Consider the following 18864-nt stretch of genomic DNA (forward strand, 5'->3'; position numbering starts at 1 on the left):
ATTACAGACTTTGACAGCCAATTGTCACCTGGTGCCTGTTTAATATTTCTTAGAAATGGTGATTGCAAAATAATAGTAATATTCTGGATGTGTGAGTCAAGGTACCTATGCTGGAAATTTTAAGTAGATGTTGCTTTTGAGGTGGACTGAGTTGAATACTTATGTTCCACTAGAACATGAGATAAGAGTTATTTTGCCACTTTTCCCATTGTGCTAAGATTTGCCATCAGGACGTTTGTCAGGAAAAAGGAAAACTGAGCACACATTGATTCCTGTGTGACTGCCCAGGGCAAGGTGCATGAACTCATTAGAAGTTGCTCTCTCCTGAGCTCTGTTCTAGAACCTAAAGGAGGAACATTTAGGAACAAAAGTCACATTCTTTGGCTTCTCTCTGTGTGGAGGGTTTGGTTTGTGCCTGTGTGGAAAATGAGACACAATCTTGTTGAAATTGTTGCCTGTTTCTTGTTGCTATTTTTCTGTATTAATGCATTTTGTTTTTTCTGGCAAATACATTGTCTTTTTCTGCAGTCATGAATAGCAATTAAGAAGGAAGAGAAGCATGCTTAGTAGCTAGCATCCTTCTTGTCTCTCTAGATTTTTTAACATTTTGTAGTCAAGGTTGTCTTTAAACAGATTTTTATTCACTAAGAAAATACCTTACATCTCCAGTATAATTTTTTTAAGCAAAATCAGTTGAGTACTGCAAAACCAGAGATTAACATGCTCAACATTAAATGTCGTTCCATGCAACTTCTCACATGTTGCAAATGTCTGTAAAGCAGCAAATATGGGCCTAACATTAAATGTTGTTCCATGCAACTTCTCACATGTTGCAAATGTCTATAAAGCAGCAAATATGGGCCTAACATTAAATGTTATTCCATGCAACTTCTCACATGTTGTAAATGTCTGTAAAGCAGCAAATATGGGCCTGAGCTCCTCCCCATTAAAGTGAGTGGGAGACTCACCCTTTGATTTTTGGCACATCTCCATTGAAATTAAGTCTCAATTCGGCTGGATAATTTTCATCACAAAAATAATTGATCAAATGGGATTATTAATGTGCTTAAAAGAGACCATGCACTCAGGTTTTGGTTGTTTTTTTTTTTTTTTTTTTCAGTCCTGGAGTGGTGCAGTGTCTGATACAGCACAACTGCAGTTTATAGTGAATACCTGGAATAGCTGCAGCTGGCACTTCCACAGCTCCTGAACTGAACTTTTGTGTTCATTTGCAGAAGAAAACGTTTCCCTCCTAACTCCTTCCTCTAAATCTTCCAGGTTCTGGGATGAATTGCTTGTGCTGATGCCTGCTTCTAAATCGGCTTCATCTCCCTCACTTTTCCTCTGTAAAATGCTGCTACTCCTCACAAAGATGTAAAAACACCAGCAGATAATGCTCGCAGTAAGCTCTGGTGATAAATACCATGTGAGTCCTAAGAAAAGCTGTTATTTGAAGGAAGTCCATGATGACTACTCTGCAGGTGCTGCCAGTGGATTTATGGGACATGTGAAACTTATGCTTTGTATTTTTCTAGAAGGAGACTGGAGGAATTGACATTTATCACAATTCAAAAGGATGAGAACAAGCCCACAAAAAGAAAAGAAGACTCTTCTGACTTTTAGAAATCTTTATAAACATCATTTAATGTCATTTTCAAATACCTTGAAGGGATCATAAAACTTTGCTCTTCTCTGATCATTGAACCACTTAGAAGTGGAAAGGTATGAACAGCCATAACCCTGGCACATTTTTAACAATACTCAGGACCAAAGGGGATTGTAAGATGGAAGCTTTGATAACAAAAACATAAAGATGTCATTGTCAACTATCTCAAAATATACATGCTTGTTGTAAATGTCACATAAGCCCACAGCTAAGTGATGAATCAGAATTTCCTGTGTTTTCAAAGTGCTTCTTTTGATAAAGACTTTTAACTCCTTCACGAACAAGTTATTTCGTGCCCCACAATTTGCTTTCTGTCCTTGTGCTGTTAATCACTGAAACAAAAAACCTCATGCAACATGAGTTAGCTGGATATACAGGGTAGAATTTCAGTTATAATCTGCATCAAGGGAAAAAAATACTTGGAAAATGTTTGGAGCTAACATGCACAATATTGTAAATCAATTTATTAGCAATAATATGATTTTCTTTTTCCTCTTCATTAAAATAATAGAAGTGGTAAACTAAACTAAATGTTGGAGATACATGGACTAATTTGGCCCCAGTAGAAGTCTTCATTCAGTGAAATACTTTAGCAGATGATTAGGATTAAGTATTTGATTGTGTCTTGGATCAGTTTAGAACACTCCGCTGAGAGGAAAAGAGATGAAAATTACAGGACTGAGAACACCAGATATGTCAAGACAGATTTTGACCCCTTAGTGGGGTCACTCGCGGAGACAGGATGGTCATGATTGATCCAGGCCATTTCTGGAGAGCTGCAGGTCCCAAGGTTGGGATGCCTGAGGGTTTCTCTCTTCTGGCACTGCCAATCCCTGCCACACATGGCCAATCCCTCGCTGTGCGACGGGGAGAACGTGCTGCCTGCTTTTATGTACAGGAGCGAAATCCCATGCGCTGGAGAGGAGAGAGGCAGCATTTTGGAGTTTTTAAAATGATCTGTCCACACTGTCTATGAACTTTGTTATTACTTCTTTATGTCAATCATCTCTTATACACTCACCTTTACCAAAACCAAGAGCCACCAATCTGTTCTTCTTGTATGGTTTGCTCACATAAATTTGCGTAGGTTTTTCTGCAAAGCTGTCGGACTTTTATTTGGGGTTAGAGATGTTTTTACTATTTCAGTGCCCTGCTATTAAATAGAATCATAATAATAATTTTTCAGTTGAGCTGCAGGTGCAGAATACAGGAACCATCTTTTGTCAAATATTACTAAGTGCATTAGATATTCATCACTTATTAAAATCTGTAATCCTAGTAAATAAAAGACAATTTTAAAATTGCAGGCTGGTGGGTATCCTAACTCAACTATTAAAAAATTGTTTGTCAAGTTGTAAGTCATTAATAATTAGTATTACAAATGCTATTATGCCTTTGATTGGGGAGAATTGGACTGAAGCTAGGATTACATTATTCAATTAGATTTAATTCCATTTGGTATGTGTTTTAATTTATGTGAAGTTCAGCCTGTAAAAGGATCATGGTAGCAACCATCCAAAATGTTAATTTGTGTATAGAGCAAATAGGATGCATAATAACTTCATCATGTATTACAGCTCTGTTGACTGACAGTCTAAGTGCTACTAGACTCACTATGGTTAATTAGATTTCTTTATGCACTGTACAGTAGCATTACACACAATCATTTATAAATGAGTTTATTAAAATTTCTAGATTCATATAGTGAAAGCGCGTTTAAATCTTTTGCCTCTTTTGTACAAAAAAATGTAAAATGCCACTAGGAAAAAGTAAAATAAAGTGAAATTCTAAGTCAGATCAGTCTGTGAGTTAGCAGATCAAGTCAAAAGAGCTCAGGTATAAGTGGCCTGCTAACTGGTCAAAAGGTTACTAAAGGCCTTGTATTTTTCAGGATTTTGTCTTCTGCCAGCTGACTAGAATTATATACCCAATTTATAAACATTAGTCATATCTATCTGAGCATCTGGAAGTTCAAAATTTCTTTCCCAATTTGTTGTATTTTCCACCACATTTCATTCAATCTGTTAGCACTGCAATAAATCCATCTTTGCATTTATTTCCCAGTCTTTATCATCTGTTTCTCCCTTGTTCCTCATTAATAATTCCTTGGTATTATGGTCTTGCCATTGTGTGGATTTCTTCCTCTCCTCCTAAAACTCTACTTGCCACCATGAAGGAAACAGCTTCGTAATGTGTATTTCTGTGGCAGTATTGCTCTGTGAAACACCAAAAAGAATATATTCTGTATTTCTGGCATGTTACACAGAAATCATCCATTTTAGAACCTCCACCTCTGGACAAGTCAATTCATCAATATCAATGTCAATGCAAAAGTAAAAGTCGAGATTAGGAAGGATATCTTTAAGATGTCAGGCAGAGGATTCTCCTTGAAAATTCTGCCTGCAGCTGCTGTCCTGTCTGAGCTGAACAGTTCAGACACATAAAACAAACAGGAATTGACCAACAACTTTAAGTTACACCCATTTGTTTCAGTTGTTTTCCCCTGTGCAAGGCATTCTTACATAAACTCACTGGTTACTTTCCCCCAGAGATCCAGGAGCAAGTGGAGGGCTTCACAATTTATAGATGTAGTTGGGAATTACTTTGAAATTACCGTATTGTGGGGAAGGCTCTGTGACAATTTAATTGAGCTCTAGTGACAGGAATTGGTAAAGGGGACAACTGGAAGAACAGGGCAAGGAGGCAGGTCTTGTTATTCCAGCCATATGTATTAATAGTGCTCCAGAAAGTGAAACAATTCTATATTTAGTCTGTTTGGAGACAAAAAAAAAGCAGTAGAGGATTTAGTAACCATAAGAGCAACCATTTTCAGTGTGATTCATGCATCCAAATCCTCTGGTTCTTGTTCAACACTCCTGTCTTCTTTTCGTCTCTATTAAATGTGTCATGCATGGTCCAGCAAACAGTGAAGTCATCCTATTAGACAGCCTTCTGCAAGGCAATTGATAACATATTTTTGTTGCTAAATTAGTTATAAAGAGCTCAAACACGTACCAGATCTTTTGATCTGAGCCCTGTCTTGTGCTGGCTGATCATGGCCACAGTAGTACAGCACAGGAGAGCGCCTGGACTAGGAACATGTTCAGGATGGGATCCTTCCTAAGAGCAAAAGGACATTCTGGAATTAACATGATCATTCCTTGCAAATTCCTATCAGTTCTTATCAGTTGAAGAAGGAATGACTGAGAGCTCAAAGCTGTTGAAATGTCTTCACTCAAGGCCATTGGTCCCGATTTTTCTGCACTGAGAATGTCTAGATGTGGGAACATGAAATGTGCATGGAAGAGTGTATTTTTTATTGTCTGCCTAAGATACACTTATAAAATATATGTGCTGTGTATAGAACTTATGTTTGCTTTAACAGAGATAAATCTGGATTTTTTTTTTTAATTATTCTTCTTTTTGTTTAGTAGCTCCTCACCACTTTGTCTCCTAAAACCCCAAGGACAGTTTGAGCTTTACCGAGATGGTTGCCTAGAATGTGTCCCTTGGTATCTTAGTCTCTTGGTATGATTAGCTACACCCTGTCCCAGCGTATCTGTATTTTATCTTGCAGTTTTAGGGAACTTACCAAAATGCAATGTGGTAGAAAAAATGCCAAAAGAAGTCCAGAAATTTTCCTCTTAAGTACAATGATGATCCCTGTAATTGGTTATGGTGGAAAGATTATTAAAAGGGAGAAAATAACTTTTTTCCTTTATTTTACTAGCTACTAGACCTGTAGATAAAAAAAGACCAAAGAATATTGCCAGAAAGAAGAATCAAATCGGCTCAAAAGTTTGAGATGTCCCAGGAGCTGAATTAAGAAATCTCCACCATGCTGTGAATGTGGAGCTGCTGTTGATGAGTGAAATGCTGATTGCAGACCTGGAGTCAGAGCAGAACTGTAAATATATCTGAAAAAATGAAAACGGCCCAAGTTGAAAACACATGGGCTTTCATTCCCCTGTCACTCAGGATGTGACTTGAACTAAAAGCTTACTCTTCACCTGTAGCGTTCTGATATTTTATTTAACATGCAGTACTTCAGGAATACTCACTATAGTATCAAGCAATACCATGCAAAAGCACAAGAGAGGACTGAAATATATAGACAGAATTGAAGATAAAACACAACCATATTAAAGTCACTGCATAAAAAAATAAGTAGGCCTGATTAACTTCTGTATCAGAGGTTCTTTATCCACTTTGTTGGAATTATAGGGCCATGAAGTGTGCATATCTGTAATTACTCCTGCTGTAGAAGTCCTCTGAGCTGACAGATTGGTGCATTAAATGGAGCATTGTGTAAATGGGAATTGAGTTCAGTGTGGTGTGGATTGCATGTTCCTCTGAATTTCCAATACATTCTCAAATTAAAAGCAGGGAAAGTAGCAGGGATATCTCCCTCCCTCTGTGGGAAATAGATGTATTTCAGAGTCAACATTTTGTGTATAGGGGAATTTCACAGGACTTCATTGTATACCTTTCCCCTTCCCACAGATTTGACCATCCACAGGAGAGTGTTGGAAATGCTGCCAAGTTGTTCTGGTAAAATGTTGCACCACTTTTTCTTCAGCTATGACTGCGAGTGAGAGTCAGACTGTGCTGTCCTGCCTGGTGCAGAACAATTCAGGGGAATTGTCCCCAAGATGCTGGAGGGAGCTGAGCAAAGAAAGGACCGACAGAGTCCCCAAAAACGTGTTAAGCCTTCTTGTCTGGCATAGGCTCTACAGCTGCCATTCCAAGTGATTAATCCAACAATTGTGCTGAGACCAAAGGAGGTTTAATGAGAGATTCCCTCCCTCTGCCATTCCTCTGTAGACTGCAGGGCTGGCATACTGGGGCAGTTCTTAGGTATCAGAAGGCATGAAATACCGTGTGGAGTGTGTTCTCTACTTACATAATAAATAGCCAGCCGAGAAGCATCCTTTTAAAATGGTGAGATTTCTCTAGGGGAAGGATGAGGTCAGATAAGCTGGGGCTGTAATGTAAGTTTCTAACAAGAAAATTGAAAAGCAGGTGAGGGAAACTGCCTTTCAAGATTTCCTTTATTATTTCCCTTTCTTCCTGGAATTTCATATCAGTACAAGACCCACACAACACTTCAACAGTCTTGCAAGTCTGCTACAATGCAAAATGTACTGCTCTGCTCAGGTGGATTGTACCCAGTGTATCTGTATAGGTTAATGAAATCTAATCCTCCACTCTTGATAAAATCCATTTAGCAGTGACCAGATGCTTCCTTTGGAATCCCAGCTCCCCTTTGCTCCTATCTGTCAGTCAGGAAAGTTTCTCAGGGAAGATTTCCTCTTTATCCTGTTGGCTTTTGCAGCCCTGCTGCTTTTGGATCACTGAAAAAGAATTGCTGCAAAATGCAATAAAAAGGATTATATCTGGAACCTGATTGTCTACGTGTTTTGGATTGCTTCGTTCTGCAAGCAGGCTCCCTAGAGTGTGTTTGATAATTTTAAACAGGATTACCAACTGTATATGATGTTGTTGGGAAATGTTTCCTGAAGCTCTTATATCAGCACTATCTTTTCAGTCTAAATATGTGAATGGCTGCTCTGGAGTTTTTTAACAGCAAATTTCACTACATAAATTATTGTGATAACAACATATCAGGGTGTTTGGTCAGACTTCTGGTAAAATGCAAACTTAAATGAGAAGAATTAACTCGCTGTGATTGGTGTTTATGGAATTTTAGGTTGTGAAATGACTGTGGAGCCAAGATGCACTCACCAAAAAGCTGATGCTGCAAAGCACTTGATCATGATATTCTTTGCTGAATTACAGCCTGTGGCTAAAGAAGTTTCAAATTGAAACTTCACCTTGACTGCCAGATATAAATTGGTAATTTACGTAGAGAAACCTTTATTATTATGTTTTCATTCAAAAAAAATGTTATGGAATTAGTCAAGAATAATGATAGTGCCATAAGACACAGTCCTAGAAGATTCTCCTTGATTAGAAATGTCCTCCAAGGCATAGCTTTTGGTATAAGCCTAATTTTAAAAATGGAGGCTTTGTGTTACTGAGAAATGTGTGTTTTTAACAAGGAAAGTAGAGCAGAATCACATCCTGCAAAGCAGTCTGAGATGAGTGCAGTCTCCAGCCCTGGCTAGTTAGAAATGCATCGCACAATGGCGCTGTCTCAAAAGGCTCCTCTGCAGACCAGAGACAGCGCGAGCACGAATGGAGGCTGGAGAGAACTTCAGTGAGGAGGAAAGGGGATAAAAAAAAAAAAAAAAAAAAGGATAAAGAAAATGCAGTCCCCGTTTCTCCTTCTGCTGGAAAAATAGTGATGCTGTGATCCCTGACCTTTTATTAACAAGGCAGTCCCTTGCAGAGGACAGTGATTCATTGCAGGGCACCTTATCTGCATGTGAGCAGGCTCACCCCCAAGGCATTCCTTTGTCATCTGCTGGAACAGAAGATGACAGTAGATTCCCTGCACCAGTCATGAAGTGCTGCTTTATCCTATCTGCAATATGAAAAACCCTTTAATGAGATTTAGAAAATTGTGGATAAAGCTTAGTTTGACTTTTATAATAAAGCGTACATTGACATCTCTAACTAATGTGCATTGTTGCAGTGTAAGCCTATAGAGAAGAAAAGGTGCATTATTTGAATTATGAATGGATGAAAGGAATATGAGCCTGTATTTGAGGGTAATACAAAGAAAGAAATTTTCCATAGGAGTAAAAGAGAATAAAAATGTCTTTCTTGATCTTGTCAATTGCCAATCAAACTGGGGGAAAAGTCCTGCTTTAAATCAAACGTTGGACAGTCAATGAGAGGTAAGAAATATTCTTTATAAGGAGTGGGTAAATGGTTCCACTCTGATTACTCTTTCAGACAAAGTTTGGTGTGCCATTAATAACTATGTTTTTTGAATTGTCTCAATGGGAAGTAATCAGGCAGCTAAGAGACCATTTTTTTAAAAAACCTTCTCAGGAAATGCTCAGTATCAGTATACAGTCCTTTCAGATATAACCAAAATAAATTATACACTGAGTCTGAGTGGTTACAATTTGAAGGGGAGCTTTTAATCTCGTAAATATAAGGCTGCTTTCTTTTATTTTTATGACATCGGGAGTTCCTTGAGTTCTGGATGACTTTCATTCCTACCCACACCTGTGTTTATTGCTTCAGAATCAAGTGTTGGATAGAAACACAAATGCCTGGTGACCCTGTGTGGGGCTAATAGCCTTGGTATTTCCCAGTCCTGATTTACAAATGGTCAGGATGCATGGAAATTATGTAAATGCCTTTGCTGTTTCCTCCTTAGTCCAGGCTATTTTCCCTTTGTTCCCCATCACAGCTGGTTAATTGTCACTGTCCAATCTGGATGGCTCTCTTTAACTCTCCACACATAATTAGGGTTTCTAGTACAGTCATATTAAATATTTTATCAGACATAAGGCATACATGCATTTTTTAGTGCTGGTGACCTGTGATGCATTATCAAAAGCTACACCTGAACTGAAGGATCTAGGAATAACTCATAATATAAAGGTCCAGCCACACTTCTCCACTCTCCTACTCGGTTTCTATTCCGTGAACCTGTTTTCAGGGGAAAACCAAAACACACAAATAGAGCAAGAGCTGGGACTTAGCCCAGTTTTCCAGTTTGGGTGTGGGAAGACTGTTTGCTCTGTGAAGTGTGCCTCTTTTGTCATTAATATGTATTGACTAGAGAATGGCTATGACACATTATCAGCCAGGATGATAATCCAGCATCATCCCACTTTTTCCACATTGTCCTCTCCCACATTTCTATTTCCTGTAGTTTCTTAACATGGATGCTTGATTCCAGGGGTCTTGGTAATGGGTAAAAATCAGTAAAAAATATTTTGTAGTCATTATACCTCAGATCCATTACCTGTCCCAGTGATCCAGCCCCAAGGTCAGTTTGTAGATTTTTCCTTTCACCAAAACTATGAAGGCTTGAAACGCAACTACCTTAACCTCATATTTCTTATTCTAATTCCCTTACTGCTTGTCAAAGAATATCCTCTTAGAGATCCCATTTTCAACATCTGCAACTTATTTTCTGTTTATTTTGCTATGTTACATAGACTAATGTAGCATTTGTGAACTTGACAAGGTGAATTTTTATTATCTTCTATACCTGTAAGTCATTTCAGGATTTCATTTTGATGCTTCACATATTTTCATAATACAGCACCAAATTCTTAAATTTACTAGACAAATTTACGTGATGCAAGTGGAATCACACAGTGCCAGGTCTGTTTAAAGTAATCTGAGAAGTGTTCAGGGGAATCCTCCTGATTAGGAGAAAATCCGTGCCGTCAGAAAGCTGCTGAAAGTAGCTGTGTGCAGCCATCGTTTCCCCTGTTTCTAAAAAGGTGAGGAGAGGGATTGAATCTGGAGGAATTCTGTGGGGGACAAGGCATGAGGCAATGGGATAGTGCTAATGGAGCAATATTCCCACTTTGCCACCAGCAACAGGCAAAACTGATTCTTTCTACAATACTGAGGGCGTGGGAGGTGCAGTTTACTCTCTGTTACCACTCTCCTCCAGCTCCAAATGTTTGCCCTGTTTACTTTTCTCCTGTTCTCATTACAATACATTCCTTTTTGGGGTTGGGTCTGTGTTTTTATTTAGTGATCTCCTTGGCCACCTTCTGCTCTTGCAAGTAATCCTTATTCATAAAAAGCTCATTTACAGGCAATAGGGCTTTAAATCTAATGTTTTGGTGTCTCTGCTGTATTTATGAAGAACTACTCTTGTGAATGAAGTGTTAGCTAGTGGTAAACAATGGTAAATAATGCCAACAGCTACAGTGTGGTTACAGCTATAGCAGTCAAAAGAGCTGAAAACTCATCTCTCTGTCATGTTTCTAATATGGAAAACTGAGTAATTCCATGGTATTTGGAAACATTTCTCCCCCTAGCAGATGATGAATTTTCAAAGTAATGCTTAATTAGTCTTGTTACTTTTTAATGAACTAAGGAGAGATATTATGGAACTGCCAAAGGAGGATAAATCTGTGTCTCAAAAACTCTTCGTAGCTGGGAAGCAGATAAAATCCCACTGCTTTACCTTTGTGCAACAAAATGCTTTAATCCCATTTGAACTGTACACTCAATTTCAATGCAGCACTATTTGGGTAACAGGCGACAGTGCGGGTAACAAAGAATGTGACTGGAAGACCATAAGAAATACACGTGTTCCTTGTTCTTGCTTGGAAAATACTGATGATCTGTCATCTTTTCACCGCTCTGAGAAAGATGACAAATTCAGAAAGTCTCTCTTGGGAGTGGTCGCTCTGTTCTCAGTCCCTCCAGTGCTGGGGCAGCTGCTGCAGCCCCAAGGTGCAAACCCTCGGTGTTTCCCAGGTCCCAGTCCAGAGCAGGCTCGAGCAGGTCCAAAAAAGGGAAAGGAGAAGCAGTCCAGGGAAAATTTGAACTGCTTAGCTAAACTAACTAAAGAGCAGAAGCAAACAGCAGGAGCAAAGCAGAAGCAAGAGCAAGAGCAAACTGAAAAGCCAAGCAAAAAGCAAAAGCCGCACCATGTACTGCCCCACCAGCTGTGGGGGAGCAGCTGATGACAAAACAAAACAAAACTTGGCTTTTCAGAGCCAGTCTTGAAGGCACAGAACATAATATCCAGCATAAACAGAACAGATAGCTGGGGATACAAGCATCATAACATCACCCTAGGACAGTCTTCTTTTTTTACTTTTTTTTTTTTCTTTTTTTTTTCTTTTTTTTCCCCTTTTTTTTCTTTTTTTTTTTTTTTCTTTTTCTTTTTCTTTTTCTTTTTCTTTTTCTTTTTCTTTTTCTTTTTCTTTTTGTTAGATTTATGGCTTTTTATTTTCAGTTCTTTCCTTGCCTGGGAAATAGTCAAGATTCTTTGGAAAAGAGCCAGAGAGGATCTTTCTGAAGGAAAAAATAAAACTACCAGAAAATGCCCACCTTCACTGTTGTTCCCTTTCACAGCCAAGTGAACTGAGTTCCTTCAGGGTTTTTAATTTGCTCCTCCTGGGGCTGACTCAGGAGGATAAACAGGGAGGTCACAAGGTGTCGCAGGCATCTTTTTATGAAAATCCTTTCTTAGGATTTTTCCTCCTGAGAAGCTGAGAGGCTCCAGGAACAAAATGTAAACAATGATTATCTGCTGCTGTGGAATGCAGCAGGTGCATCTGGGATTGGTCTCATGTGGATGTTTGGAATTAGTGACCAGTCACAGCAGAGCTGGCTCTCTCTCTCTGTCCGAGCCAGCTGCCTTTGTTATCATTCTTTCCATTCTTTCCTTAGCTTAGCTAGCCTTCTGAGATGAACCTTTTCCTTCTATTCTTTTTGGTATGGTTTTAATGTAATATATATCATAAAATAATAAATCAGCCTTCTGAAACATGGAGTCAGATCTACGTCTCTTCCCTCATCCTGAAAGCCCCTGTGAACATTGTCAAAATGAGGGTTTTCTGCTGAACTGATGCTGTGGTACCTGCAGGAGATATTTGATGTGTCAACCCAGTGGGTCAACACAACTGAACTTAAAGATTCCAAAACCTTGCAAAGAGATGGGAAAAAAATAATAAAAATACTGTGGCAAATACCAAAGAGGAAAAGGAGTACTTTAAAATAGACAGGAATCCAAGAGGGGCTTAATAATCGTATATGGTATATTAAGTTGTTGTGCTGCTTTTCCTTTTTAAGAGGTGTCCTGCCTTCTAGGTTTAGCCTGGAAAAGATGTACCAGATTGAGCCACTTGCAGTGACAAGCAAATGGCTCGGATGGGCTGCTGTAAATAGTCTTACAAAGTTTTTCCTTTGAGCAGTAAATTTCACTTACCTTAAAGAAGTAATGTGTGAGATCTTTAGCTTGAATGAAATTTAGTTCTTCTGGAATCTTCAGCGTTGCTGCTCTCATTCATCTGTCTGAGGACCATTCCCTGCAATCTCTTTCTTCCTTTTCCAGCCCATTTAATTTAAAATTTATTTTAAAACCTGTTGAAGTGTCAGCTTCTGTAACAAATCCTAGAGGCACATCACTTTGACAGCATCTCTTGCCTACACGATGATGTAGAGTAAGGACATTTTCTTTGTTCTTAGTTTCTTTTCATCTGAGGCAAAAAATCCCCAAAACACCCAACACAAAACCCTGAGGTTAACAAGAGATCTTGAAAGAGAAGTGTGAAATCTTTCTTTTCTCTGGTTTGTTAGTTTTCCTCCACCATGCTGAGGATAAGCTAATCAAGAACATGAGCCAACAAGACCAATATGGTAGGTGTCCACCAATCATAAGGAATAGAAAGAATTTGTTTTCCCTTTTCTCTGTAGTTTACTTCTAGTTTATTAGTACAGATTTTAAGGAAGCTCTTTGTGAGACATGAAGGGATTTTTTTGTCTTCTTACTTTTTTTCCTTCTTTTTCTTTTTTTCCCTTTTAGACTGCCACCTTTAAAATACACTTAGAGGCTTCTGATCCCTGCAGTGTACACTACAGTGGCTTGTGACACTGCTTTCTGTTGTGATATTGTAGTCATTTAACACATGATAGTCCCTCCAGCCAGCTGGTGCAAAGTCTTCTTCAGCTTATAGAATTTTGGGAACTGGAGGTCTTGACTCTAAATGCAGGGATGATTCCAGCATGCAGAAAGCAATTATCAGCCCTGGAACCTGTCCAGAGCAGCACGGCTGACAATGCTCCTTTTTGCAGTCCTGCCCTGGTAATGCTAATAACCCAAAGTTACTTGTTAATATATCTGCTGGGAGATGTGCATTCTAATAAGCCCTCACAGTCATATACTTACTTTTCTCAGTTTTCATTTGAATATGTATGAATACATATAACATCAGCCAGAGCAGGTTGAACAGTGAATTTGCAAATAGACATGCAGTATGGAGACGTACAGAATGCTTGCCTTAGTAAAATTGCAGCAGGTAAATTATGAGTGCTGTAGTCTATAATCTGCACTATTATCATAATTGCTATCTGCATTATCTTTTTGGATGGTGATGAAAATATTTTATATAATAGAATTAAACACCAGTGTTTGTTGTACTATATTTAGTACTTTGATGCCTTTTAAGTATGCTGTAAAGAATAACTCAAGGGGAATTTAGATCAGTGATTGCTTGTAAAATGCCTGAGATGAAATGTCAGAAGATTGAGTGTAAAGATACTTTGTGAATGTAAGACCTTGAAACCAAATACAAGGTCATTGTATTTGGTTGAATAATAAGATTATCATTATAATCTTTTGAGAAACTGTTGCAAAATAAGTCTCTTTGTTCTCTGGGTGTTTTCTGTGATTTATGGCTAATTATCCCCTAAGACTCTCCTGCTCTAAACCATCTCCTTGTCTGAATGCTGCCGTGGTTTTCCACCCTGGGGCACTTGGCAGTAGTCAAAAGGGTCTCTCAGCTTTCTGCTCATGGAGACTTCTGTGCCTTCAGCCTCACAGCAGGCCCTTGGTGTTCACAGTTTTGGTGGTGGGAGAAGCAGCCACACGTGTGGGATTTGCAGCTGCTGACAGGCAGGACCTGCTGCATTTAATTGCCTGTTTTTAGGAAGCTTCCGTTGCAGTTATATTTTTGTCCTTTCTAATATCTAAACCAAATGTTAATGCATTGAAAGGCTCAAAATAAATACCTAGGGTTGGGGCTTTTCTGTATGGAAAGGGTCAGCCTCTTCTGGTGGTGTGCTTTCCCTGAAATTTTCACAAGGGGTTGTTGGTGGGTGTGGGAGACTGAAGCATGACAAAAAGAATGGTAGTAAAAGATCATGGAAGCTTTTACTGGATCTAGAATACCTGGGGATGAATTCAGTCTTCTGCGTCTGCAAGGTTCTTGTGTTAATTTTCTATCGACTGCAGAAATAATTGAGAGGTCAAGCATTTAATCAGCCCCTATTATTACATCAAGTTCTCACCTCCTGAGCTTTCTCTGACACTACAAATGTCACTGTCATGGGTTTTACTCATTCATTTAATGCCGTTCAGATAGAGGATATGGGAGAGAAATATCTTACCCTCCATGTAACCATTCAATAAAGATAAGAAAAAGTGAGATAAATCCATGAAAAGAGATTATGGTGTTGAGAAATTGTAGAAAAGCAGCACAAACTTTCCTTTGTTCACAGCAGCTCTTCTACTTCAATCCCAACAGTAAAATCCAGAGTAGAGAGTTTTTTCCGAAGTATTAAATATATCTTTTACCCTAAATTCAGACTGGAAAATATCCAAGCATACAAGAAATCCTTTTACATTTTATGGACTAACTTGATATGCTTCCATGCTGTCAGGGCTGACTAAACCCATACATCAAGTTCTTGAAGCAACCCAGAAGCATCTCGGGCCTGATTATCTCACCTGTGTCAGATTTATCTCAATTCCACTGAAATTGTGAACGAGTTTCTGTTTAGAGCCAGGGAATGGTGAAGTATTATGTTTAATATTATTAATATTGGTTAACATATTGCTGATTGTAGAGGATGTGGTCATGGGAAATGGGTCAGAGTCATCCCATTTCTTCCCTGTGCTGTGACCATTTAATGATTGCTGCTCAGAGCTCAGAGCTTTTAGGACAGAGAGGTTTGTGCGTCTCTGTTGTTACACTCTGTCCTGCCAGTATTTACTGGTGTGTGGCGATAAACCTCTTTGTAAGCAAACAAAAAGCACGTTCTGCTTTGATTCACAGGATATTAAATCCCATGTTGAGTCAAAGAAACAATTTGCCGTGTGGCACAGAGCGACCTGTCCAGCTGTAGTCGGTGATCTTTATCCAAATGAAAAGCCTTCCTGCAAACATCTGCCTTAAGTGGGAGAGATTTCTTGCAAGCATATGTTGAGCGCTTAAGTCTTGGGCACTGTGATGCATTTTGACAAAATAATAAAAGTTTGGGGAGCATTTCATTGTCGTAGGAAATGCTATCACAGGATATGAAAATGACAGGAGAATGTGATGGGAGTTCCCTGACTTTGGTCACTTTGGGATTTCCTTCCCACTTATAAGATTGTGAATGCAGTGCACATTTGACCATTGTTGCCCTGAGGACTTACCTGGTTATTTACTAAAGGAAACAGGTATATAAATATTATGCACTAATTGTATTCCTGAGAGCAAGTAAAAGCTTGAACAGGATATAAATTTGGATTAAGATTATGTCCAAAGCTGGATTTTTAATTGAGCTTTGACAGGCACTGCTTTGGGCACCTACTAATGTGAAAATTTTTGGGGTTTTGTCTAGATATGTGTGTTACACTACAGACACTGGATTGTGTTTGTTTGAGTACTGTGCTTCCAGTACAGAGCAGGCTAATCTGTAAAATTGCTAATTGCCTCACCTGAAAGCTTCTAATTCTACATATTTCACTATATTATCAGCTGAAAAACAGGCTAAATATCTGATTGAGCAAACAAAATAAAGCTTCAGAACTTCATGGTGTTTCTTTAAAACTCATTAAGCAATGTTAAAAATCTACCACTGAATCATATTAATTGAAACATAGATGGAGGTAAATTAATTTAAAGATCTGGATGGCTTAAATTATTCAAATGTGAATTGTGTGTGTGTAAGGGCTTAATATTTCTTCTGTAGTTTGTTAGCCTGTGGTTACATGTGAACTTTTTTGTCAGGCTGAATGAGCCTTCCTTCTCTGAGGTGTTCATCCCTCCTTTCGAGGGGCTGTGTGATTTAATTTAGGGGGTCTTGGAGAATTTAATTTAGAGGTCTTGGAACAGGGCAGCTGCTGCTCCAGCTGTTGCAATCAGACTGATGGTGAACATCTCACTGTGGCCTCATTCTCTTTGGATCACCATTTTACAGAGTCATCATGAAATCGGTGATCTGATTCCCATTCTTTGCCCTTTTTGTTTTTAAGGGATCACTACAAACATAGCAGGATGCACTTGGAATGCTTCACACACATTTTTGTTTTGTGTCCCTTTTCCTCAGGCTTCTTAAGCAAAATGAATTGTTGAATGTATTTACATGCTGTTGTGCTGCAAATTATGTATTCAGAGATTATTTTTTTTTTGTCTGCACACAACTAGTTGAGTGGAGATGCTCATTTTAATAAGTGGCAAGGTTCCAATACATTGTTTTCTGCTTTTTTGTTTTTAAAAAAAGTGTCATTCTCCCCAAGGAATTACAAACTAAGATGAGGCCGATTGAGGGCAAGCATGTGGTTACAAACAACTTCTGAATAATTTCATTTAAGATGCTCAGTAATGACTTTGAAAACTTTCCAGGTAAAACAAACTTTTTGAGTAAAGCAAAATCCTTCAGATAACAATTCCCTGTGTGTGCATCTTCATTTAGTTTTGTTTCTTTACATTTTTTATTTTGTCTCTTGCAAGGAATGTCTAAAATTATCCTGATATTTCATTCAGGCATAAAATTAAAAAAAAATTCAATGTATTTCAGTTCTCAAGCTTAGTTTATTTACTTAATTAAATCTCAGCTCTTGTGCAGTGATCTCTCTTGGTTTTGTGAGAGGATGGTGGCCTTTGGAAAGAAAACCCAAGAACATGACATGAGCCCTAGCAAAATAAGTGGTTTTTTGGTCCCAACAAACTCTGGAAGACTTTGGCAAGAGTGCCTTTTGCCACGGTAGCTGATGAATCTCAGTTTAAATGCCTTTTTTGCCTGATTTGGAATTTTAATGAGCCATTCATAACCAAAATACCTCTGTGCCTCCAGTTGAGCTGTTTCATCTTGGATTATCTAATTAAAACCATAAAGTACAGAGCAAGTTGCTGGCTCAGAGGGATACACAGTGTTGATCTTGCCCATTACAGGTTGCTGATCTACCATGTTAGACTAGGACAGTGCGTATTTTCTGTGGGAAAACTGGCTTAAATAAACCTCATCTTGCAATCTTTGTCCAGGGGTAGTCACAGGGCTCTGGACACTGTGACAGCAATGACCATGTGGCCGTTCCACAGCTCTGCCCCAAGGTCTGGGGTTGGAAGCTGTAACACACCTCCCTTCCCTGGGAATAATACAGTTCTCTGGACCTCATTTTATACCACAGACACCTCATTTTATACCACAGCACAGTGTCCCTGGGTGCTGCTGGGTTGATGGCTGGATTAGATGATCTTGGAGGTCTCTTCCAACCTCGACAATTCTGTGATTTTGTTCCTAAACTGGCCAATCTTTGGCTAAAGTCTTCCTGCAAAGAAGGAGGTCGCTCTGCTGGCTCCATGTGTAGCTCTCACAGTATGGAGGGTGATGAGATATTCTGGTTTTTATTATTGACTTCCCAGTCCTAAAGCAGGCAACATTTTTTTCCTCTCAGCACATGCTGCTCCTTTCCTGGATGTGGTAGTGGAGTAAAAGCAATATACAATAATTTGTTTCATTGCTTCAAAGAACCAGACATGATCACAGCAGAATCAAAAAATGAATGCTAAAGCAGAGGCAAAAGGGTGAAATATATTACACAGATGACATTATGGCAACATAATGAAGAAACTGAAAGGCGCAAAATGAGATCTTATACTTTCCTTAAGTTTAGTAAACCCATTCTTTTCAGCTTTATGGATGTGATGAACATCAATAAGATTGATTGAAAAAGGCTGTAGAATGTTAAAATTATACCATGATGCTCCCAGCTTCAGTATTATTCATGCTTACAATGGGCCATTACCGACACACCATTCTTTACTGAAAATAATAAATTAATTGCTTTCTTCTCTCTGTTTTTACATTACCTAAAGCTTGTCAACAGCTTCTCTGCAAAGATTGCTGCAATTGCCATTTGCATGGTAAAGTCTGCTCCTTCGGCTCTGGAGATGCTTTGCCACCAGCCTGGTTTGCTCTGAACGGTTTTCTCTGCTCACTCACAGTGCCCAGCCTGGTGCTATTTGCTGGGAGCTGTGAAAAAGGGACAGAGCTCTTGGAGGTGGCAGTGGCTTTGGAGGGACAAGGGCAGTGGATCAGCCACGTTTCAGATGAAGTTTCTAGCAGCCTTGCTGTTACCACCATAACCAAGCCCAGCTTGGAGCCTGTGGCCGCCATAGGTCATGTGCCGCTTTGATGTTCTGTAGGATATGTGATTATTTAAAGCCTTAAATTCCTATTTAAAAGAGCCTTAAATTCCTATTTAAAAGGTGCAAAAATCTTCCACAGAGAATGATTTTCCCCTTGACTCAACTGTATACCAAGAAAAGGGAAGTTTGATTTACCGCAAGCACATTTGCTCATCCAGAAGA

This window comes from Melospiza melodia, chromosome 24 (genome assembly GCF_035770615.1).
Source record: "Melospiza melodia melodia isolate bMelMel2 chromosome 24, bMelMel2.pri, whole genome shotgun sequence".
NCBI lineage: Eukaryota > Metazoa > Chordata > Aves > Passeriformes > Passerellidae > Melospiza > Melospiza melodia.